Source organism: Benincasa hispida, chromosome 2 (assembly GCF_009727055.1).
Source record: "Benincasa hispida cultivar B227 chromosome 2, ASM972705v1, whole genome shotgun sequence".
NCBI classification, from domain to species: Eukaryota; Viridiplantae; Streptophyta; class Magnoliopsida; order Cucurbitales; family Cucurbitaceae; genus Benincasa; species Benincasa hispida.
Genome location: NC_052350.1, coordinates 51,778,992 through 51,804,406, shown reverse-complemented (window position 1 = coordinate 51,804,406; position 25,415 = coordinate 51,778,992). Strand labels below are relative to the sequence as shown.

The 25,415-nt window shown below is 35.0% G+C and overlaps 1 pseudogene; it reads right to left on the bottom strand.

The window, feature by feature from the left end:
• Positions 1–20,162: 20,162 nt before the first annotated feature.
• On the bottom strand, positions 20,163–22,604 carry LOC120070659 (annotated as a pseudogene).
• Positions 22,605–25,415: the final 2,811 nt, after the last annotated feature.

Here is a 25,415-nt window from a genome sequence, read left to right as displayed (position 1 = left end):
AAATCAACTTAATTTCAAAAATAAAATTATTATTGATTTTATAAAATTAATTTCATAAATAAATTTTCTAATAAAATAATTAATTAATTAAACAATTTAATTAATTCTAATTAATTTAATATAAAATATTAAATTAATTTTACACAAATTTCACCTTCAAGAATCCCTATTCATGAATTTAATATTTAAATCATATTTAAATATTTAATTAATTCTCCAATTCCATTTAATTCTAATTTGAACGTTTCAAATTAACTTATCACGCTATCTAAAGCTAATCCATTTATGAGCTAGTAGGCGGACCTCGCGGACCCACAAATCATGGGCTCCAACGATCCGAGATTAATTGGCTAAACTCTTTACACCGAACTAATCCTTCGTTAACTAATGGGTCACTCCACTAAAGCCCATAGTTTCACTCCCCTCACTGTAGATATATTATATCCACGTGATTTAATCATAATTAGTAAGTTGACCCTTCAAAGGTTGTTCGTAATAATGGTTGGGTCAAATATTTATTTTACCCCCGAGATAACATCTTGTTCCTTAAGTTCCTACTGATCCTCTAATGACAATTGGTTTGTGATCAAGTCACTAAACCAGATTTCTCTTAGCCCAGTGAGAGGGTGGGACCCCTTGTTCAAGACCTAGATTCAGTACTTAAGAGAACAACCTTTTTCCTATCCCTAAATCGAGTAGGCGTGAATTTCATCTTGCACTATATGTCCTCAGCTATCTACTCGGTCTTACCTCTAGAAGGGAAGGTTTATTGGGCCGACGCTGTTGAGCCAACCCTCACCTATGCAAATCTAAGGATAATCCCGAATAAACAGGAGTTCATAGTTAGCTCAGGATTAAGATCAAGTTACCTAGGTCATCGAAGTGAAATAGTCACTCTTATAGAGTAAACGCCAATATAAAGTAATAGTGACTGATTTCTTGGTTCGATCTTATGCAAACTCATTGCATAGGACGCCCCCATTCCTTATGCCAATACATGAATGAAACTAGATCACTTCATTTGTAGTATCTTTATAACAACTTGTAATAGTTACAGAGTAGGCCACATCCAATAGTGTTACCAGAATAAGGTACCCAACCTTAATCATGTACTATAGATCATTTTAGTTATTTACTCGAACTTGATCCATATCTATGTCTCTACATAAAGTTCAAATATTCAGATAATAGTCATGGATCTCAGTTTATTGGATTTAGACTTTTAAGTATGCAATTTAATAGAATCCATTTTCCATATTCCATATTTTATAATCATAAAATACAGCAATAGACAAGAGTATTCTTATTAACTTTATCATGACAACTGGAGAGAGGGTTTCTTCATAGTCTACCCCCTCTCTCTGGGTAAACCCTTTTGTGATAAGTCTTGCTTTGTAGGTCTATACCTTACCAGCTTGATCTCATTTTCTTTTGTAGATCCATTTGCAATTGATGGGTTTTATCCCTTCAGGTTGATGTACAAGATTCTAGACAAAATTGAAGTACATAGACTCCATTTCAAGGTCCATGGCTTTAATCCATTGGTTTTTATCCACATCATTCATTGCTTGTTTGAAAGTCAATGGATCCTCTAAGCCATCATCTGGTAGACGACTTGAGTTTCAATTAAACCCATGTACCGGTTAGGATGTTGCACAACCCTCCCACTACGACGAGGCATTCTCAACTCTTGAAAAGGATGTGAAGTACCAGTTTCATCAACAACTCTTGTTGATGGACCTGCTCTGTCAACAACTCTTGTTGATGCATTTGTCATTTCTCTGGACATTTCTTCTATCACTAGCTTACTACGATGTTGATGATTCTTCGTGTGGTCGTCCTCCAAAAAAGATGCATTTGTCGACACAAATACTTTATCTTCCTGAGGATCATAAAAGTTACCACCTTTCGTTTCTTTAGGGTAGCCTACAAATAGGCATACTTTTGAACGATGTTCCGACGTTTTAATATTTTGCACCAACACATGTGCTGAGCAACCCCAAATTCTTAAGTGATGTAAACTTCTTTTACGTCCTCTTCAGAGCTCGTAGGGTGTTTCAGAAACACTTTTCGAGGGAACTATGTTCAAAATGTACACTGCAATTTCAACTACATACCCCCAGAAAGAATTTGGTAACTGAGCATAACTCATCATGGAACGAACCATGTCCAACAAGGTTCTATTTCTCTTTTCTACCACACCGTTTTGCTAAAGTGTGCCAGGGGCTGTGAGTTGAGATTGAATTCCATGTTCAATCAAATAATTTTGGAATTCTAAGTCCAATGCTCACCACCTCGATCTGATCGAAGTGTTTTATCAGTGAATTGCTTCCTAAATCTAATCAAGTTTTAGTAAAGTAATAATATATCCAAGATTATTTTTCCAACGATACTACAGCAAGACATTCTTGACTAAATACTATCTCCAAAATAACTCATGTTCCGATAGTCATTTAGCTACCGTTTTTTGTCAAAAATTACTAACTCTTTAGTAATTCTGTAAGTGTAACCCTCTGTTTTTAGACCTCAGAAGTCCAACCCAATAATGCTCTTGAAGTTGGAAAGTCAAAGTTGAAACCAACTTTAGAAATCCTATCCATTTCTAGAGTTTGAGTTGTTCTGAATCATATGTTAAAACCTTCCGAGGGGATAGCCGTCGTTAAATGACTAGCGAGGCCGAGTTAAAGATGACAAGCAGGTACAACATAGAAATCTCACGGTTCAAACCAGTAGAAGAGACCGTAGGATATGTTGACACATATCCTTCACTCACTTACGATGAACTACTTCCCTCATTCGCTTTGGTCTCGATCTCATGACAAACACTTTCCAAATAGAGGTCACTTTCAGGGTGACACGAAGTGCTACATAGATCTCACGATGGGAATTCTGTAGGTACGTGAGAATTGAAATCAATATATCATATATTTGATTTTCCATTGAACAACTTCCCCTCATTCACCATGATCAATCCACACAAACACTTTCTGAATGGAGGTTACTCCTAGGGTGACACGAAGTGTCACATGAACCTTTTGGTGTGAACATGTTGAGTACGTGAAAATTTTAAAATCAAAACATCACATTGGATTTTAAGATGAACAACTTCCCCTTATTCACTAAAATCTCGATTCATGTAAACACTTTCCGAATAAAGGTCACTCCCAGGGTGACACAAAGTGCCACACGAATTTCAATCGTGAACTCTTAGGGACGTGAGAGCTAAAAAAAAAATCATATCATATATGTTTATTAATCTCCCACCGAAGCATTCTAACATATCATATACGTTATTTGATTTTCTCTGAAGTGTTCTAATAGTATATCATATGTTATTAAACTCCTACTGAAGTGTTCTAATATTTAAACGGGGTATACATTTCCTTTAGGCTTGTTTCGGCTAATTAAACAACCTAAGTATAGGTGTCTATCCAAGTATAACGTTTATATTTGGATTTAACTTACGATGTCTAGGTGATAAACCGGTTTTAAAACCTCACATTGCCACATATTGCTTATAAAACTGGTTAACAACGCTCAATAATTTGGCCATAATCCCCAGGTAGGAGGTGTTCCGTAGATCGTTAACTTAAATACCCCCGGCCTTTGACAGGATTATATACCAGTTGAGTTTGTAACTCGAGTTTTACAAGTTTAACGACCTATTTTAACTATTAAAACTAGTGGTTAATTTATATGAGCATGCAATTGTTCTTCGTTATGGATTTTAAATGTCTAACCCAGTTTTATAACTGCTTACAAAATTTTATACATGCTAAACATCCACAACATTCATCAAAGGCATTCAATATTTAATATAACATTTATATTAAATAAAAGAAACCCTAAACATGCATACTATATATTATAACAGTTTATCACATACTTTCAGTGTATGTAATATGCTTCCTATGGTGGGATTTTAAATCTACATGGCATTCTGTATGCACATACAAGATTTACTTAATTATAACATACATCACATGTATAAATAATTAAAGACATACTAATATGGTTTTAGTTTTTGCATTTTCAAGCAAACAAAGGCTAATTATTACAAAAACTAGCAAAAAAACAGCTCTAAAACTCTTCCAGACCGCTCCAAACAGGATCCAAATAGCTTGAACCGGACGTGAACCGCCTGAATCGGACCAGCCAAAACCTTTTTGAAGCTGAATCAGACCGGAAAAGAAGAGAATCGGTCGAACTGGGTCAAAACTCATTCACCCGAATGTCAAACCAGACCAAAACTCGCTTCTTTGCTCGGTCAACACTCGTTAAGTCCGTCAAACTCGTTTGGTTCAGTTGAAACTCAATCCTCGATGGTTGGTTGAAAGAAAAACTTGATCCTCGCTTCTCAATGAAACTCGTTCCTCGCTCCACTATGAGCAGTGTCACAACGCTCAAGGGCAGCGTTGCAATGTTGCCTGGACAGAAGCTCACGATCCAGTTTTCTACAACTTGGTCCTTCTTCACTTCTTTCTTCAATTACAACTTAATTCCAACTGTAATGACTCCAAATAAATTACAGACTCTTGAGCATACATATAAGCTCGTTAAATAAATATTCTAATTCATTAATTTTGGCTATAAATAAAGCATGTTCATATAATAATAAGAGAGTTTCAAGACATACCTTTGTAGAACCTCTTGAAACTCGAATTCAGCTGCAAATCTTCTCCAAATCTTCTGGTGAACCACCTCAAGGCCTTCCTTACTATTCTCTTGGAGCCTTAGATTGAGTTGTGGGACTTAAATTAAGCTTGAATGAAGGAAATTTGGAGAAGAAGCTCAACGATACAACTTGAAGAACACCTTCTTCAACCTCTCAAGTTTTCAGCAAAACTTAACAAGTATATCAGTTTTTGCATGCCCAATTCTCAGTCCAATCTTCCTTATTTATTGCAAAACCATCATGCAAAGAAGATAGCTACATGAAGAGCACCTCATGCTTAGAAGATTGAATCAAGAATTTGGTGGGAATTGAGTGAGCTATATGGTTGGATAGTGGAGATCTCCCACTTTTTCCAATTTTGTGTTTTTCAAGTTTTTCCGATTTATTGATTTTCAAATTAATTTCCAAAATCTATTTTGTTTTCAAAAATTGAAAATTTTATTAATTTTACAAAATAATTCATTAATTAATTTTCTATAAAATTAATAATAAATAATTAATTTAAAACATTTAATTAATTTCAATTAATTTAATATCAAATATTCATGAATTTAATAAATCATATTTAAATATTAATTGATTCTTTCATCCTTTTAAATCTAAAATCAAGCGTAATTATATTACATATAATTACTAATTCCCTTAATTCTAATTTGAACATTTAAATTAACTTACTCTAAGACTAATCTCATTTACGATGCTAAGGGGGACCTCATGGACCTACAGATCATGGGCTCCAATGATCCTAGATTAATTGGCTAAACTCTTTACACCGAATTATCTCCCATTCATTAACTAATGGGTCACTCCACTAAAGCCCATAGTTGCATTCCCTCACTGTGAGATATATTTATGTCCACTCGATATAACCATGATTAGTAAGTTAACCCTTCACAAGTTGTTCGTAATATTGGTTGGGTCAAATGTCTATTTTACCTCCAAGATTACCTCTTGTTCTTTAAGTCCACCAACCTCTAATGACAATTGGTTTGTATCTGATCAACAAAACGAGTCCCTCTTGGGCCAATGAGAGGTGGGACCTTCGTTCAACATCCAAAATTAGCACTAAGGGAACAACCTCTCTACTATCCCTGAAAGTGGGTAGGAGTAAATTTCATCTTGCACCCTATGTCTCCAGCTATCTACCCGTTCTTACCCCTAGAATGGAGGTTTATTGAGCCGACACTGTTGAGCCAACCCTCACCTATGCAAATCTAAGGATAGTCCCAAATAAATAGGAGTCATAGTTAGCTCAGGATTAAAGTCAAGTTACTTAGGTCATCGCTTTTAAATAGTTAGTTTTAAACAGTAAACAGCGTTATAAAGTAAGAGTGACTGATTTCATGATCCGATCTTGTACAAACCCATTGTACATAACGCTCCCACTTCTCATGTCATAACATGTACGAATTAGGATCACATCGTCTATAGCACTTTACAACTCCTTGTAACAACTACAAAGGAGGCCGCATCTAATAGTGTCACCAAAATAAGGCACCCAACCTTATTCATATATTATAGATCATTTTAACTACTTACTCGAACCTAATCCACTTTTATGTCTCCACATAAAGTTCAAGTACTCATGTAATAGTCATGGATCTTTTAGTTTATTGGATTTATTTCTAAAACGAAATAAGTAATTCATATATTCAATAGCAACTTAATGAATTTTCCTAATATGTTTTATTGTTTGCAAACCACGGTTTTAGGACATAAAACCCAACAAGACTTTCCTTCCTTTATTATGGGTTTCAGATATTTTAAACATCTCTATGTTCAAAACGACCTTTACCTCAGTTGGTTTTAACAAATACAAGTTATTTTCCAATTTTGCTGAACAAATTTTGATATTCTTTGATGTAATGAACACTTCATCATTTTCGAAGAGACCTTGTAATTTTGTTCCAACAAACAAAAGATAGATATTAAATTCCTTTTCATAGAAAGAACGTACTGAACATTTTTAAGTAAAATGTATCTATCTCCTACAAATAACTTCATATCTCCCACTGCTTTAGCTGAAACAACCTCCCCGGTCCCTACCTTAAATATTGCTTTGCATTCTGTCAACTATCTCCAGGAACTTGTTTCTTGTAAGAAAGTACAGATATGATTAGCGACATCTGATTCTATTATCTAGGTTTTATCTTTTTCCACTAAACACGCTTTGATAATAAGTAAATCATATTTATCTTGTTGTTCGAAGTTTACATTCTCATCTATACCATTCAAAACTTTAGATGAATTGGGAGATAGAGGACAATCATCTATTAAAACTCTTTTAGAACCATCACCTGCTAGTAATTTGTATGTTGATTCGATTTTACCGTTAACTAATTTGGAAGCAAGTATTCTAGAAGAATTTGACATGTTAAAATTTTAAACAAATTCTAATTTAGTAAAATTGCACCTAAATCCAAAATCAAGTTTTAGAAAAACAAGTAATAATGTACCCATAACCTTTTTTTATTTGCAACAATACTATAGTGAGTCAGAATAAGTGCTACTGAGGTGAGTCAAATACTCCTTCACTAAAGCAAAACAATTTTGACCAAACACTATCTCCAGAATAACTCTTTTTCCTATAGACGTTTAGTTACCGTTTTCGATCAAAAATTACTAACTCTTTAGTAAATCTGTAAGTGTAACCATCTATTTTCAGACCTCAAAGGTCGGCCCCAACAATGCTACCGAAATGGAGAGTCAAGGTTGAGAATGGACCTAAGAAATCCTATCCATTTTTGGAGTTTGATTTGTTTCGAATCCTATGTTACAACCCTCAGAAGGGATAGTTGTCATTAAATGATTAGCAAGGGCCACCTAAAGCAAACCAGTAGGCGCAACATAGGAATCTCACGGTTCAAACTAACGGAAGAGACCACAAGACATGTTGACACATATCCTTCACCCACTTACTATGAGCTGCTGGGGTTGATACCCTAAATCTCGTCGGTGTTGGGGTTGATGCCCTAAAGTCTCGTGTCCTGTAGTTTGTAAACAGTTTGACGAACGTTTGTGTTGTTAATATATGATATTTACTTCACATCTTGTATTTTTGCTCAGTTACTTGTTTTATTTTCTTTACCACAAACCAATAAACATTAAATCCCTGGTTATCTGTATGTGACTCAAGCATGTATGTGGTGACATACAAGTGGATCATGTCTTGAGTGATAACCAAAATGGTCTATAGTATATGAATATAGGAGGGAAAACTTTATCCTGGTAATACTACGGATGTGGCCGCCTTTGTGGAATGGTCACCAGTGTTGTGACTTGTCACATATGGTCTGATCCTGATCATTCGTGTTAGGGACATGCGAGCGGGAGCGTCCTATTACAAAGAGTTTGTATAGACCTGACCACGAAGTGTTAACTTTTGTATATAACACCGTTCATGTCAGAAACTTCACTTCTTAGGATGACCATAGGTAACATGACCTCAATCCTGAGTGAATTGGGAACTCTTGCCATTGAGGGCAATTCCTTTTTCATTTGTATGGGTGCAACGTGGTCAGGTCGCCGATTCAAACCTACCATTTTAGGGATTTGTCTGATTTGGGTGCTGGGTATCCTACTACACAAGATAGAATTTACTCTTCCCCGGGCAGGGGTAAGTAGATAGATAGCTCCCTTAAAGAGCTGATTTCGGGCTTTGAACGATTTGGCACCACACACCTTCTCTTGGCCCGAGAGGTGTTCACACATAGTTGAACTAACTATGTTGTATTGTTCATTAGAGGAATCAGTGGTACTTAGAATGAGATGTAACTACAGGGCAAAACGATAATTTGGGCCCAACTGTACTTAGAGCATCTGTAAAGGGTCATCGTACTCATGATTGGTTATATCCGATGGACACAGAATATATCTGTGATAAGAAGAGTTTCAGTTGTTGGTCTTTAGTGGAGATTGTCTGACAGTTAACGGGATGGTGGATCTCTGTGGCTAAAGAGTTTAGTCAGCTATTCACGGACCAGGAGCTTTAAGCCACAGGTCATTAGGTCCCCTGAGTAGCTTGGATAAAGTCGAGAACCAGTATTTGGGTTAATTTTGAAATGTTTCAAATTGACAAGAGAAGTTCGATTATATATGATATAATTGAACTGGTTAATTATATATGAGATACATTATTTTGGAGAAAATTAGATATAAATATGATTTATATCAAGTAGAAGAGAAAATACTATAGTAGATATGTGATATCAAACTATAGGATAAAAATATAATATGATTATATTTATTAATTAATTAGTTGGTTGGGCAGTGTCGGTTATTGTAACCGATGAATTAAAATGAAAAATGTTTTCATTTTTGAATCGTTCAATCAATCGCCCAAAAAGAATTCGCAAGCGTGCATTAGAGAAAAGAAAACGATTGCTTAAGTTTTTTCGAGAGCCTATATGATAGCATTCTCCGCCTAAACGGTCGTCTACCTCGCGCCTAAACAATCGCACGCTGTTTCCTACACGATCGGATAGCTTATCTAAACAATCGTATAGTATGCCAATTTTGCTAAACGATCGCATACCTTTTCCTAAACGATCGTTCAGGAAAACCTACACGATCGTTTAGCTCCTCCTAAACGATAAGCATTTCTATATGCGATAGCATCTTTTTCCCTCCCACTTGCTTATCGCCTACACGATTCGTGTTTCCTCCTTCCTCTACCAAATTCACCAAAGACCATGCTTTGGGTTCTCACTCCGAGAATACCCGGGGCTCTTTCCTGGTGGTGTCGTCCCAGCGGTGTTCGTATTTGCGGTTGTTCGTGTTGCTGCAGTCGACGCTTCTGCTGGGTGCTAGTAGATCGTGTAGAGGTTTTCCACTGCTGTGAGTGCTAAAGTTTGAAGAACGTCTTCAACTGGTATGGCACTCTTTTCCCTTGTTATTTTGTTGCTCATAGCATCCGAAAATTAGTGTTTGTTTGCATAACTGTATGTTTTGAATGTATAATGTGTATTTCGATCACTGTGAGATCAGAGCGATCCGAACGTGCTCATGGAACTCTTCGATATGAGATCATTCATTAGGGTTCTGTAGTTTGTAAACATCTGTATGAACGAACACTTTGTGATTTATAATATGAGATATTTTATTTACTTCAGTCTATGAAATATGATATACTTTATTTGCATTAATCATAAACCAATAAACTAAGATCCCTGGTTATCATTGTAACTTAAGCATGTATATGGAGACATACAAGTGGATCATGCTTTAAGTGATAACCTAAATGGTCTGTAATATATGGATAAAGAAGGGATACCTTATCCTGGTGACACTACGAGTATGGCCCACTTTGTAGGCGTTACAAATGTTGTAAAGTGCTACAAACTATCTGATCTTGATCATTCGTGTATTAAACATGCGAGCGAGGATACTCTATACAAAGGAGTTTGTATAAGACCATACCATGAAATGTTTAGTCTCGTTATGTAACGTCGTTCATAATTGAGACTTTCATTTCACTAGGATGACCATAGGTAACATGACCTTAATCCTGAGTGAGTTGTGAACTCCTACCTATGAGGGCGGTCCTTTGATTTGCATGGGTGAGAGTGGCCAGATCGCTAACTCAAACATACCACTTTGGGGATTTGTCTGATTATGGAGCTGGAAACTCAGCAACACAAGACGGAATTCACTCCTTCCCCGAAGCAGGGATAAGTAGATAAATTGCTCCCTTAAGAGTTGATTTCGAGGATTGAACAATGTGGCGTCATACCTTCTCTTGGCTCAAGAAGGGTTTAGTCATAGTGGGACTATGATATATTGTTCATTAGAGGGATCAGTGGTACTTATGGAGTTAGATATAACTATAGGGGTAAAACGGTAAATTGGCCTAGTTGTACTTACGAGCGATTTGTGAAAGGTCATCGTACTGTTGATTGGTTATATCCAATGGACACAGAAATATATATGTAGTGCGAATAGTGCAGTTGTCGGTCTTTAGTGGAGTGCCCGGTAGTTAACGGATGGTGGATATCGTGATTAAATAGTTTAGTCAGTTATTCACGTACCATTGGAGCTAAGCTATAGGACCATAAGGTCCCTTTGGTAGCTCAATGGATTCAAGTTGAGAATTAGTTTTTGGGTTAATTTGAAATGTTCAAACTAACAAGATGGAATTTTATTATATATGATATAATTAAATTAGCTCAATTATATATGACATAATTGATTTAAATGTTTTTTGTACATTATTATTTGATTGGAGGAATTAATATAAATATGATTTATATTAAATGCCATAAAAGAGAAAAAGAACTATGGTTTATATGTTGCATATGATGCAATATTAAAAATATAGGTTATAAATTTAATATGATAAGTTAGTTATTATATTTATTTATAAATTATTAATTATGAGATAATTAATTTTCTTTTTCTCCAATAACTACCTTAGTGTGTGGGTTTTTAGATAATTTATGGCAATTGAGGGATAAAGATAAAAAATAGTTTTCACTATGCATTCCATGCACAACGAAACAAGTGATCAGATTAATTGTTGAGAGAGTAAAGATAAGATTGAGTTCACTATACGATAGTGCCTATTACTACACGATCGAGGATCGAGTCAATACGATAGACTTCTTCCTTCTGTCCAATACTCGATCATCTACTTGATTGTTTCCTCTCCCATTCTTTTATCCCTCTATCTAGATTCATACAGAGCCCACAACTCTAGGATTCTCACATCGATAATACCAAGGTAACCTTGTGGTAGTGTCGAGTTCTGTTCGAGGATCAAGGATCAAGTTGTACTCACTGGTGATCAAGGATCTACCAATTCTGTTCGAAGCATTTGAGTTTGAACGGGGGAAATACGTGAAGAAAGGGTTCTTTAAACATATTTTATTCTCGATTCATTTTATTTAATTTATGAAGCATGCTGTAATTTTCGTTTAATGCATAACTATTTCTGAATGACTATAAATGTTTATGTTCTTTCCAATGGAGTTTGGAATGATCCACTTCCGCTCACTGGTTCTCTGAGTTTAGAGTTCCTTCAATTGATATCAGAGCCAGGTTATTCTAATATTCCAAATTCCAATGATGTATTGAATTTCATCTACAGTCTTGGTGGGTTTTATGAATTCTACAATGCATTTAAGTGTTAGATTGTTTGTGGTTGTTGATTGATGGATGTTTATGGGATAATTGCCTTTGTTTAAGCTTTCTTTACATTTATAAAATTAATTTATAAGGACCCCTGCATTTTTGGGCATAATTAACTTGCCATCGAGTCTGTATTCAAGTTGTTGTTTTGTTTGAGTCGTTCGTGACGAAGCTTTAGACACATGGAGATGTTGTTCACTTCGAGGGAAAAGATGAAGCATTGGTCGCATCGTGTAGCCCAAGCTAAACAATCATTTAGATTTGGCTATGCGATCATGTAGAAAAGTTCTACTCGATCGTGTAGTATTTGCTAAACGATCGCATAGTTAATGCTACGCAATCGAGTAAAGAGTTTACTCGATCATGTTGCGTTGGCTACTCGATCGCGTAGATGCTCGAGGTAAACAATCGCTGAGTATATGATACTCGATGCATGGCACGCGCACTAAACAATCGAGTAGGCTAGCATGCTCATCGCATAGTCACTAGCTACTCAATCACTCGGTATGTAATACTTGACGCTTGCTTCTCGAATGTTTAGACAATCATGCTCATCGCATAGTTGTTGTCTATTCGATCACATGACATGTATTACTCGATGTGCACTGCCTGATCACATGGCCTTCATGCTCATCCTATAGTTCAAAGGCACACAGTCCATGCTACACGATCGTTTATACTCGATAAGCGTTACTCGACGACCTGAAGGAGCTGCTACACGACCTTAGGTTCATTTCAGCTAATTAAACAACCCTAGGTCTATGTGGTTTATCCAAGTACAACACTTATAAACGGATTTAAACCTACAACGTTAGGGTGATAAACCGTTTTATTACCTCACATTGCTCATGTATGCTTACAAAACTGGTTAACAATGCTCAATTATTAGACCATAATCCTCAGGTAGGAGGTGTTCCATAGACCGTCAACTTAAGTACCTTCAGCCTTAGACAGGATTATATACTGATTGAGTTTGTAACCACGTTCTACAAGATGTCTGCCTATTTTTAACTTATTAAAATGGGTGATTAACCTACGTGAGCATGCAGCTTATCTTTGTTATGGATTTTAATGTCTAACTCAATTTTATAACAACTTATAAAAATTAGACATGTTATTACATCCACAACAGCCATCAAGGCATTCCAATTTATTATAACAATTATATTAAATAACTGAAACCCTAAACATGCATTCTATACATTATAACAATTTATAACATATATATAATGCATGTAACATGCTTCCTATAGTGGGATTTTAAATCTAAAAAGCATACGATATGCACAAACATGTTTAAATTTAAATACAACATACATCACATGCATAACTATTTAAATAACATTGATATGGTTCAACTTTAGCATCCTAAGCAAGCATAATAACTAAATTATTACAAAATGGGTCCAAAAACAGCTTCAAATTGATGTAGATCTGCTCGAACCGAACCTTCAAAACTTCTAAAAGTGTTGAACAGGTCAAGAAAGGTTGAACTGGACCGGAAGATCCTGAACAAGACCAGCCAAAAACCATTTGAGGCCAAACTGGACCGGACTTGAATAAAACTGGGTCGAACTGGCCCTCCTCGTTCATCCTCCCTTAGCAAACCGGTTCAGTCCTCGATCTTCGCTACTCGGTCGATCCAACTCGCTGCACGACGCTCGATTGAAAACTTGCTTGCTCGATCATCTGGTTGGTTCAAAATCGCTCAACAATATAAGCAGCGTTGCAACACTGCCTGGACAGAAGGCTATTCTCCAGAATCTACTCCACGACCTCGCTTGCTTCAAACACAATTTTATTTTATGCAACATGGTTTTGCTCATTCATTTTCCATCTTTGGTTTGAATTTGTAAGACATCGACCCCTTTTAACTAACATAGTATGGCTAATAAATTCAATTAGAGTATAAGTTGAGTTGGAGTACTATCTCACCTAGTGTGAGGCCCGTGGTATTTTATGGATGAAAAGTGATAATGGGTTGATTTCAAGGGCTCATTCAACTACTTAATTCTCATCACATGAACTCTCCAAAATCCTTCTCCACACTATAAGGTCTAACTTAGATACTTCTTTTGAAAATCTTTGTCATTTTTATGAAATATATTTTCTCACGTAGAAAAATTTTAATTATACAAACTAGAGTGTCCATTATCATACTATTATTAAAAGAAAATATTTTGGAGAAGGTTCTTAGTTTGGAAGAATAGTTTTTTTTTTTTTTTAAGGCATGGAGATTTCATGAATGTTCTTTGAAAGCGAGGAGAAAATTGTTTAAAAAAATTGAATGTAAACGACCTTATGTTCAAAGAAAACAAACAAAAAGCCAAATATGGCATAGATTTTTGGAACAATTCATTAAAATAAAAAGCATTTAAAAACTAAAGAAAATAACAAAATAGGATAAAAGAGAGACATATCAAGTGAAGGAGATCAATTTTGGGGACAAGATCGTGTGGGGAACTAGGAACATAATAATACAAGACAGATTTCAGTCCTTCCTAACTATAGGGTAAGTAGATGGGTGTTCCCTTAAGTGGTGTCTTCAAGACTTGAACATAGGGCCTTACCCTCTCACCAGCCCGAGAGGATTTTATGTTTAATGGTTGGACCATAAACATGTTGTTCATTGGAGGAGCACTGATACTTAAAGATATAGAGGTAACCTAGGGGTAAAATAGTAATTTTTACCCAGTTGATGTTATGAATACTTGTGAAAGACTAACTTGTTGTTATTTGTCTACATCCGTGGACACAAAAATATATCTATAGCGAGACGAGTGCAGTTATGAGTCTTTTGTGGAGTGTAATCATTGTTAATGAATATTAAATATTGTGGTTAATGAGTTTAACCAATTAATCTCATATCATTGGAGCTTCTAATCTGTAGGTCCATGAGGTCCCCTTCCTAGCTCGTAAAGGGTATTGAGGTAATTATGTCTTGAATAGAGTTTGAAACATTGAAATACACTTAGGGAAATAGAATAATGTATAATGATAAATTATAATATAAATTTTATATTTTAATTAAACTTTATAATATAAATTTAATTTTGGATATAATTCAAAATTAGTTTGTGAGAGAAGTAACTATTTGAAAAGGTTCAAATGTGAATTTAATTTGATTTGGATTCATATTAAAACTATAGGTTAATATTAATGTGTATCAGATGCACATTAAAACTATAGGTTATGAGAGAATACAACTGAATATGATTCAAATATAGACTAAATTGAATATTTGATATTTAATATTTAATTTAGCAATTAATTAATTGGAGAATTAACTAATTGTTTAATTAAATTAAATTAAATTCAATTTGATTTAATTTAATTTAATTAATTGAATTAGTTCTATAGGTTATGTGAGAGATGTTCATTTAAATATGTTTTAAACGGACTTATGAACTGATGGAGTTGACATTCAACATACAGAAGCTATTAGGATTTTAAGCACTCTAATTACATTAATCTTAGTTAAGAAACATGCAAGTTCACGATAATGACAGAAATAGGGTTTCAAGAAAACAACTTTGCTTGAATCCACTTAATTACTCCAAATGTCCATCAATTTCTTCTTCAATCCTTGAAGTAGACTACCACAAGAGCCTTCTCTACTATTCTTAGGCCTTAGATTGGATTGTGTGATCCAAATCGAATGAGATTTTGGGATGAGGTTCGGAGAGAGGGAGAGAAAAATTGAATGGATTAAGTATAGGCAAAAAGGTAAAGTGGGAAAAAACCCACTTTCCACTTTTTTAAACAATTTTCTTTTTAATTAATTTAATTTTCTAATAAAATAAATTTAAAATTTTTAAAAATATAGTTTCTGAATTTGGAAATTTCAATTTCAAATTTATTTAGAATACTTTATTTTAAATAAATAATGAATTAAACAGATTTAATTAATTAAATTAATTAATTAATATCAAATATTAAATTAATTAAATACCTAATCCAAATCCTTATTCATGTGCTTAATATTTAGGTTTCATTTACATATTTTAAACTCTCTAAAAACATTTAATTAAACATTAATTATATCGAATATAATAATCCAATCCCTAAACTGAATTTGAACGTTTCAAATTCTCTCCACACGTTATTCTAAGATTCAATCCTCTTACGAGCTAGTAGAGCGACCTAATGAACCTACATATCATAAGCTCCAACGTTTTGAAATTAATTGGCTAAACTCTTTAAACCGAATTAATCAATTTTCGTTAACTACCAAGACACTCCACTATAGCTTAGTAGTTGCACTCTCCTCACTGGTAGGGTCCGATTTTGTGATGGGTTGGTTTGGTTCGCAGTTTTGAGGTCTGATTCGAAGTGGTTCAAATCGATTCGAGTTAGTCTCATCTAGTTCTTGAGCGGCAGAAGTCTTTTTAGGATAAATTTTGCAAAATTAATGTAATTTATTGCTTTATTTTATTCTAGGAACCAAATCACCCAGTTCATTTGTTGTTTAACTAATGTTTTATGGATGTCATTTAGATAAATCCCAACATAGGTTAAGCATGTTCATGCATTTTAATATCTTATAAGAGTTACAACATATGGTATTAATACATGATATATGATTTCATGAGTTATTTAATGTAGTTTGTAATGTTAAATATATGAGATTGAAAAAGCATGATGCATGAAATTACTTAGGTAAATATAAAGAGTTATATTTATTAATGCCTTGTGTATGCTTGTTTGATTTTCATGAATTGATTGATCTAAGTGTTATATTATTAAAGTTGAAAATCAATTTGCATTGAGCATGACACATCCATAATATAATATAATTGTTATATTGAAATCACGAAATGCATGTCATACGATTTTCTAATTAATTAGAATTTTACTGTTAATTAATTAGACCATAGAAAGTATGATTATAAGGCTAATAATCAATTTTCTAATAGTTAAAAAATTAATATTAGTAACCATCAACTTATAATAAAAAGTTGCATGTAAACAGGAACTTAGGAAACTGGAATTAATTTTAAAATGCTTAAAATTAATTAGTCCTTAGGTAACATTAATTCTAATAAGATTAGAACTAAGTCCTATTTTTTTTAATAGATTAAAAATATGAATAAGTAGGAAAAACGGGACTTTAGGTTATAAGGGAACTCTACCTGTGAAGTTCTGTTTAGACTGGGGGTATTTAAGATGACAGTTTACAGAATATCTCCTACTTAGGAATTGACCGAAACTTGAGTTGAATGAACCTTAATTCCGTTAGCATGTATTATCACTAGGTTAATTAAATGGTTTAATTCAACTAGAACATCAAAGTAAAGACCATATTATAAGAGATATAATAGGCATAGACTTTGATAGATTCATTAGTCGGAATTTAACTACGCATAATAAAACCCTAAACCAGTAGAACACTTTAGTGGGAGAAAAATGGTATATGTGATATATCAATTTTTAGCTCTCACGTCCTTAAGAGTTCACACCGTGAGATCCATACTCGACTTTATGTCGCCCTGGGTACGGCCTCCCTTCAGAAAGTGTTTGCATGGGTCAATACCAAGGTGAATAGGAAAAGTGTTCATAGTAAGTGGGAGAAGGACACGTGTCAACGTATCCTACAATCTTCTCCATTAGGTTGCATCATGAGATTCCTATGATTCGCTTGTATGTCATCTTGAAGCAACCACCCCTTCGAAGGGTCTGATCATAGAATTCAGAATAATGCAAATTTTATTACTTGATAGGGTTTCTTAGGTTAATTTTCAATAGTTGTCTTTCCTTACAGTAGCCTATTAAAGCATACCTCTAGGATCTTCAAATGGTAGTGTCACACTTAAGGGATGAATTAAGTTAGTTAATGAATCATTGGTTGCAAAAACGATAGCTAAGAACTATAGGAATAAGAGTTATTCTTGTATTAGTAATTAGCTGAGATTGTCTCAATTCAGGGGAGGTGTAACTGATCACCCTTCGGTGGTTATTGCTCTAAACCTCTGAAGTACCGTTGCAAAAACTATATCAATAGTTAAATTAGGGTTCTTTAATTGTTTGTTTTCGCTGAATTGATTGGATGCTTGTATTTTGTGTAATAGGTTAAAGAAAATATAACTAGTGCAATCAATTATTTGTTATTCTTTTCAGTATGTCCTCCACAATTATATCCTTGCTAAAGAATTAAAAATTAACCGATGAAAACTATGCGATATGGAAATCTACCTTAAACACGATTCTGGTCATAGATGATATGTGGTTCGTCTTAATGGAGGGGTGTCCTCCAATCCTTGCTCGAAATGCATCATAAGCAATGATGGATGCTCATGATCATTGGACAAAGGCCAATGACAAGGCCTGAGTTTTTATCTTGGCAAGTCTGTCTGAAGTTCTTACGAAGAAGCATGAGGTCATGATTACAACACGTCAAATCATGGAGTCCCTTCAGGAGATGTTTGGGCTACCATCCACTCAGATCTGGCACGAGGCCCTCAAGTATGTATATCATGTGCGAATGAAGGAAAGCCAATCGTTGAGACAACATGCTCTTGACCTGATGGTCCACTTCAATGTCATTGTGATAAAGATGCAGTCATAGATGAGCAAAGTCAAATGTCCTTTATTCTGGAATCTCTCTCAAAGTTTCCTCTAATTCCACAACCATATGGTTATGAATAAAATAGAGTACACCATAATTACCCTCTTAATTGAGTTACAAACTTATCAATCTCTTATGAAAAGTAAGGGACCGATAGAAGAAGAGGCAAATGTTGTCCATTCCAAAAATTTTCATAAGGGTTCATCCTCTGAAAATTACTTTGTTCCCTTATCGTCTGGTTCTAAGAAGATTCAAAAGAAGAAATGAGGGAAGAAGAAGGCTCCTACTGCTGGAAAAGGCAAGGGCAAGGCAAAGGTGGCCGACAAGGACAAGTGCTTCCATTGCAATGTGGATGGTCACTAACAACGAAATTGCCCCAAGTACTTTGTTGAGAAGAAGAAAGAAAAATAAGGTAAATATGATTTATTGGTTTTAGAAACCTGTTTAGTAGAAAATGACCATAATGCCTGGATACTTGATTCAGAAGCCACGGATCATGTTTGTTCTTCTTTACAGGGAATTGGTTCCTCCAACAGCTTGAGGAGGATAAAATGACACTCAACGTTGGAATGGGAGATGCCATTTCAGCTCGTTCAATGAGAGCTTTGAAGTTTTTTTTTTTTTTTTTTTTTTTTTACAAATAGATATTTGTTTTTAGAAAATTTATATAATGGCCCTAAAATTAAAAGGAACCTTGTACTATTTCATTTTTACTTGAACGGATATACTCAATTTCCTTTTCTATTGATGAAGCTTTCATTATGGAAAACTGTGTACTTATTTGTTCAACTAAATTATAAAACAACTTGTATGTGTTAAGACCAACTGAAGCAAAAACACTATTAAATCATGAGTTGTTTAAAATTGCTCACACTCAAATGAAAAGGCAAAGAATTTCTCAAAATAACAATAATATCTACCATTGGCATTTGAGATTAGGTCACTAAATCTCCTAGGATCGGGGATTGGTAAGCAATGAACTTCTAAGTAAGTTAGAAGATGATTCATTACCTCCATGTGAATCCTGTCTTAAGGGAAAGATGACTAAAAGGACTTTTAGTGGAAAAGGTTATAGAGCCAAAGAGTCCTTACAGAGTGTACATTTGGATCTTGTGGTCCAAATAAAGTAAAAGCTCTAGAAGGATACGAATACTTCATCTCTTTTATAGATGATTAATTAAGGTATGATTACTTATACCTAATGAAACGATTGTTTTTATTTCATTTACGAAATATAATATTTAAGGATTGATATAAAATTAAGTGTTTTATCATTTCAATCTCCTAATAAGTCTTCGCTACATGATCACTTGAAACTCCTTTTTCAAGGTTGCAATATATTTGTATAGAAAGGCATATAGAGTCATTTTCATTTTATTTCAAATAGTTGCATCTTAATTGGATTATTCTATATCGCTACGTGATTGTTTGAACTTTTTGTTCACCAATAACTTTTTCTATCAATGTGCTTATATATATGAACACATATATATTCCTTTCATCGAATCATCAATGCATAGTAGTTTTATATCTTTTGTAAACACCATAAAAACATATTTCATAATTTTATCAAGTTATCATTTCATCATGTACTATTTTTCCCTTTTTTCACCAATCATGTTGTTTGATGTTAGGTAATTTATATGAAGCACAAAAACTTTTCGCCAATTTGAAATGTTTAAGGAGAAGAAAAGAGTGTTGAGAAGTTTTCATATGTACCAGGAAAAGAAAAGAAATAAAATACTTTATTCGCAAAAAATAATATTTACTATACATAAAGAATGTATATTACACCACTCAATTCTTTGAGCATAGTGCTTGAACTGCCAATTGTGTAGATAAATTGGTAGCATCGCCTAATCCAAATAACTTTCCAGATACATCAAATGAACAATTTTTCATACCAATGCAAGCCTTTTCCACCAAAAGGGTGATGTTTCTCACATCCCATGAGCCTTTCTTAAATGAACTACATTTTTCCTCTGGATTTCCTTAGCTAGCAAATTGGATTTCTGAGATGATATGCCCCCTTGGCAAGACAACTCTAATGTGCTTCCTTCATTAGCATTTCCACATATAGTTCCTATAGTGATGGTTTGAACTGAGACTTGTTGAATATTTCCACCAATTTCTTCAAACAAAACCAGCGTATTTGTGTCATCTGATAAAAACGATCTTGGAATGTGATACCATCTTTGGGAAGGAGTGCCACAATATTCGACGCATTTGCTGGGGACATATGCACCTTTGTAGTCACAGGTAGCACTGCAACTATCACTGCTAACAATGAAAGAAGGCCAAAAACAGCCTATATTTTGTCCTTTTACCCAAGCCTGGCCTTTTCCCATTCCTTGCATGTCCAATGTTACAGGGTCAATTCCTAAAGGTGTCTTAAAGCTTGTTTTGTACCATGTCATTCTCCTTCCAATAGATTTTTTATTTAATGCGCTCCAATTTGTTCTCAATGAGAACATCAGGTTGTAAAGTTGTTTCATTGCTCCACTTAATCCAAGCTTATAAGACCATAAATTTGATGACAAATCAGTTGGGACATTTCCATCTCCAATTAGATAAATGGGACCTCCATCAATTCCAATTGGTATCGTGTCATAAAATGCATCGTAATTTTTCAGTCCTACTATGGTACTCAAAAGGGTAATGGTATTGGTTCCTGGTTTTAATAGAATGGGTTTCTCAAATACAAAACTCTGGCCATTTTTTTCCTATTTCAACCTAATGTACCTTTTATTCACAAAGGCGTGAAGTACATGACCCTTTTTATTCACTTAGAGAGTTACATTTTGAAGTGAAGATGTAGCATTGCTGTCAACATTCGTCATGTACCACAAATAATCGTTGAAATCAACAGTGGTTCCTTTTTGTTCCAAAAAAAGGTTTGCCTTAAATGTACCCTTTCCTTGTAGAGTGTCTCTCATGGGCTCCGGAGCCCAAACCCACAATAGTTGTGCATTTTCCTTCTCATTCTGCACCTTCACAAACATAGATGTTTGAAAATTGTTCTTTGCAGTGTTAAAAGCCTCTTTGTTGCAACTGTTAAGAATGCTCACGGACCAAGATGGTACAAAATACTTTCCATCTGCCTGTAAATTTATGGTAGCATCATTGTTGCCATCTATGTTGCTCAGAAAGCAAAACCTCTCCCTTGTTTTTAGGTTAGAGAATTTCGTTAAAGTGACATAGCTACCAAACTTTTGGTCTGAGTGGGTTTCGTTAGTGAGAATTTTCTCTCCCGTTTTGATAGATGCATGGTGTTGTTTAAGATGTCCTCATTTGGGTTGATTCAAGTTTCCATATTCATCAAGTGGGGCATTGTAATCGTAAGACGTAGTGATGAATGGACCTCCTAAGGTTCTTCCAAAGTTGGTACCTCCATGATACATGTAATAATTGTTAAACATGCCATTAGATTGGACAAATCTTTCCACTGAAAAGGCTACGTCTTCTGCACTTCTATAAGGGTCTTTGTCGCCCCATTTCTTGAACCATCCCACCCAGTTTTCAGTAAACATTTTTGGGCTCTTATGATTGTTAGGACTAAAGTTATCATTGTAGGGCATCACTTTGTTGGCACATGATCCATGGAACACCAATATTGAGAGATTCAGCCATTTGAGCGCACCAGTTGATATATGCTTTTTCTGCATTTCCATATGGTGTCGTCACGTTTCCATACTCATTCTCAATTTGAGCTAAGATTATTGACCCTCCTTGTGATGCAAAAAGGTTGGCTTGTTTACACATATTCACTATCTTTGTTTTGAAAGTTTGTATTTCGTTCTTATAGACTTGATTTTCAGTTCAAAGTTGAATTCCTGGCATATTATGCAACCATATTGTAAAGCCTCCGTAGTTCCACTCGGCACACACGTAAGGAACAATCCTCATTACAACATATAGGCCAGCATCTTGAACGAGTTGGAAGAATTTGATAAAATTCAGATGTCCAGAGAAATCGTATTTTCGTCGTTGAGGTTTGTGGTGATCCCAAAAAATGTATGTCTCGATCGCATCAAGTCCACCATCTTTAGCTTTTTGAATAAAATCAGGCCACATTGCTTCGATGCTGCATGGATAATGAATTGACCCTGAGAAGATAACTCGTCATTCACCATTGATATTTATGCCATTTGAATCATAGGAGATATTGTCTCCTATACAAAAAGAAATGAAACATAAAGATGCAATGAGGGTATAAACAAGCCATCGAAAGTTAAACATGGTTGAATCTCCAATTCTATGGTTGGCTTATTCGCATTTGTCTTGATCAATGTGTTTATATAAGAAAACATTGTGATTAAGGTGAGAGTTCTTTTCAATCTATATTTGAACTCTATTTGTTGATGGATTCTAAAATAGACATATTGTTAATGAATTTAACTTTCCAAGCTTTATATGTATGGGTTGCTTCTGTTAAATTTTGAAAATATTGTTCGGCCTTATCTTGGAATAACTTACAAACCAATTAAATATAACATAAGAAAATTTTGTTTTACACAACATGGTTTTGTTCATTCATTTTCCATCTTTGGTTTGAATTTGTAAGACATCGACCTCTTTTAACTAATATAGTGTGGATAATAAATTCAATTAGAGTAGAAGTTGAGTTGGAGTACCATGTCACCTAGTTGTCCTAATTCTCCCGGAGTCTCGTTGTTTGTAATTATACACATTGTTTATGAATAAAATAATTGTTATTTCATTATGGCATTTACTCATATCCAATAAACAAAGCTCCATGGTTATCTTATATAAACTTAAGTATGTATATGAGATATACAAATGGATCATGCCTTAAGTGATAACCTAAATAGGTCTATGGTATAAGGATTAAGGAGGGATTCTTGATCCTTGTGACACAATGGATACGGCCTGCTTTGTAGAGGTTTGCAAGTATTTCAAACTACTACAGATGGTAAATCCTGGCCATTCATGTAGAGACATTCGAGCGAGGGTGTCCTATACAAAGAATTTGTATAAGATCAGACCACAAGATGACTAGACTCTGTATATAACATCGTTGATACTGGAAACTTACATCTCACCTAAACGACCATAGGTGACACACCTCAATCCTGAGTGTTTTGGGAACTCTTGCCTTTGAGGGTGGTCCTTTGATTAGTATGGGTAAGAATGGCCAGATTATCAACTCAATATGCCTACCTTTTTGGGAACTTGTCTTATTTGGGAGCTGGGAACTCAATACACAAGATGGAATCCATTTCTTCCCCGAAGCAGGGGTAAGTAGATAGATTGCTCCCTTAAGGGCTGATTCCGAGGTTTGAACATAGTGGCCACAGCTTCTCTTTGGAAGAGAAAACTCGGTCATAGTAGAACTGTGACTTATGTTCATTAGAGGGATCAGTGGTACTTAATGAGTTAGATGTAAATACAGGGGCATAACAGTTATTGACCGAGTTGTACTTACGAGCGATCTATAAAGGGTTGTCGCACTTTTAATTGGTTAAGATGGACACATAATATATCTATAGTAAGAAGAGTTCAGCTGTCGATCTTTAGTGGAGTGTCTGGAAGTTAACGGATGGTGGATCCCGTGACTAAAGAGTTTAGTCAGTTATTCATGTACCATTGGAGCTTCGAAGCTACAGGTCCACTAAGGTTCCCCTTAGATAGCTCAATGGATTCTCATAGCTGTTTGTATCAGTGTCTAGTGATTGCTTGGTATTGTTGAACTTAATGTTTAATACGATGTTAATGAAGTAAGGGGTAGAACTGTTCTCGAATACACTATTTATATCTTGATGATGAGTCCGGGTCTGTGGTGTAGGTGTACATGAAACGACTCATCATCTTTAAATTAGAAAGCATTGAATCGTGCTCCAACATAAATTTTACAATATGCAGCCATTGAATATATTAATAACTAAGGAGTATAACATGGTATATACTTGGATGGTGCATTGCATAGACACATGTAGAAAGTCCTCAAGACCGCTCCTGAGTGACTTTGTAAAGCAGGTAATCTGAGTTGACGAAACACAATAAGTGTTTTTCCCATCTCACATATATTATATGTGATATTTAATTTACAATCATATGATACCATTTTATCATTTGTATCGCTTTATACTCATCTGCCTTTAACGCACAATAGTAATATCACACTCATAGGATAATTGTTTTGTCAGCTCTACAATCTTATACAATATTAGACTAAGCATGTAGATTTCAGCGCCTTTACTGTGATCATACAATAGGGATCAATGTCATTTAAGACGCTCAATAACGAAAAATTATGGATTGGTCTATGCTAGTATATAAAGCCATGAAGTATATAAGGAGGGTAAAACCAACCGATATCAACTAAAAGTAACGCTATGGATGTAGCCCACTTTTGTGAATGGTCATAAGTGTTGAGGACATGCGAGTGGGAGCGTCCTATAAAAGGGTTTGTATAAGACCAGACCAAGAAGTGTTTAACGTCTCACCTAAACGACCATAAGTGACACGACCTCAATCCTGAGTGAGTTGGAACTCCTGCCATTGAGGGCGGTCCTTTCATTTGTATGGGTGCGAGTGGCCAGGTCGCCGATTCAAACCTACCATTTTGGGGATTCGTCTGATTTAGGAGCTGGGAACTCAACTACATAGAAGGAATTCACTCCTTCCCCGAAGTAGGGGTAAGTAGATAGATAGCTCCCTTAAGGGCTGATTCCAAGGCTTGAACGATGTGGCGCCACACACCTTCTCTTGGTCTGAGAGGTGTTCACACATAGTTGGACTATGTTGTATATTTCATTAGAGAAATCGGTGGTACTTAAGGAGTGAGATGTAACTACAAGGGCAAAACGTTAAATTGGCCCAACTATACTTATGAGCATCTGTGAAGGGTCATCGTACTCATGATTGGTTATATCCGATGGACACAGAAATATATTTGTGGTAAGAAGAGCTTAGTTGTTGGTCTTTAGTGGAATGACTGACAGTTAATGGATGGTGGATCTCGTGGCTAAAGAGTTTAGTCAGCTATTCACGTACCATTGGAGCTTCGAGCCACAGGTCCATTAGGTC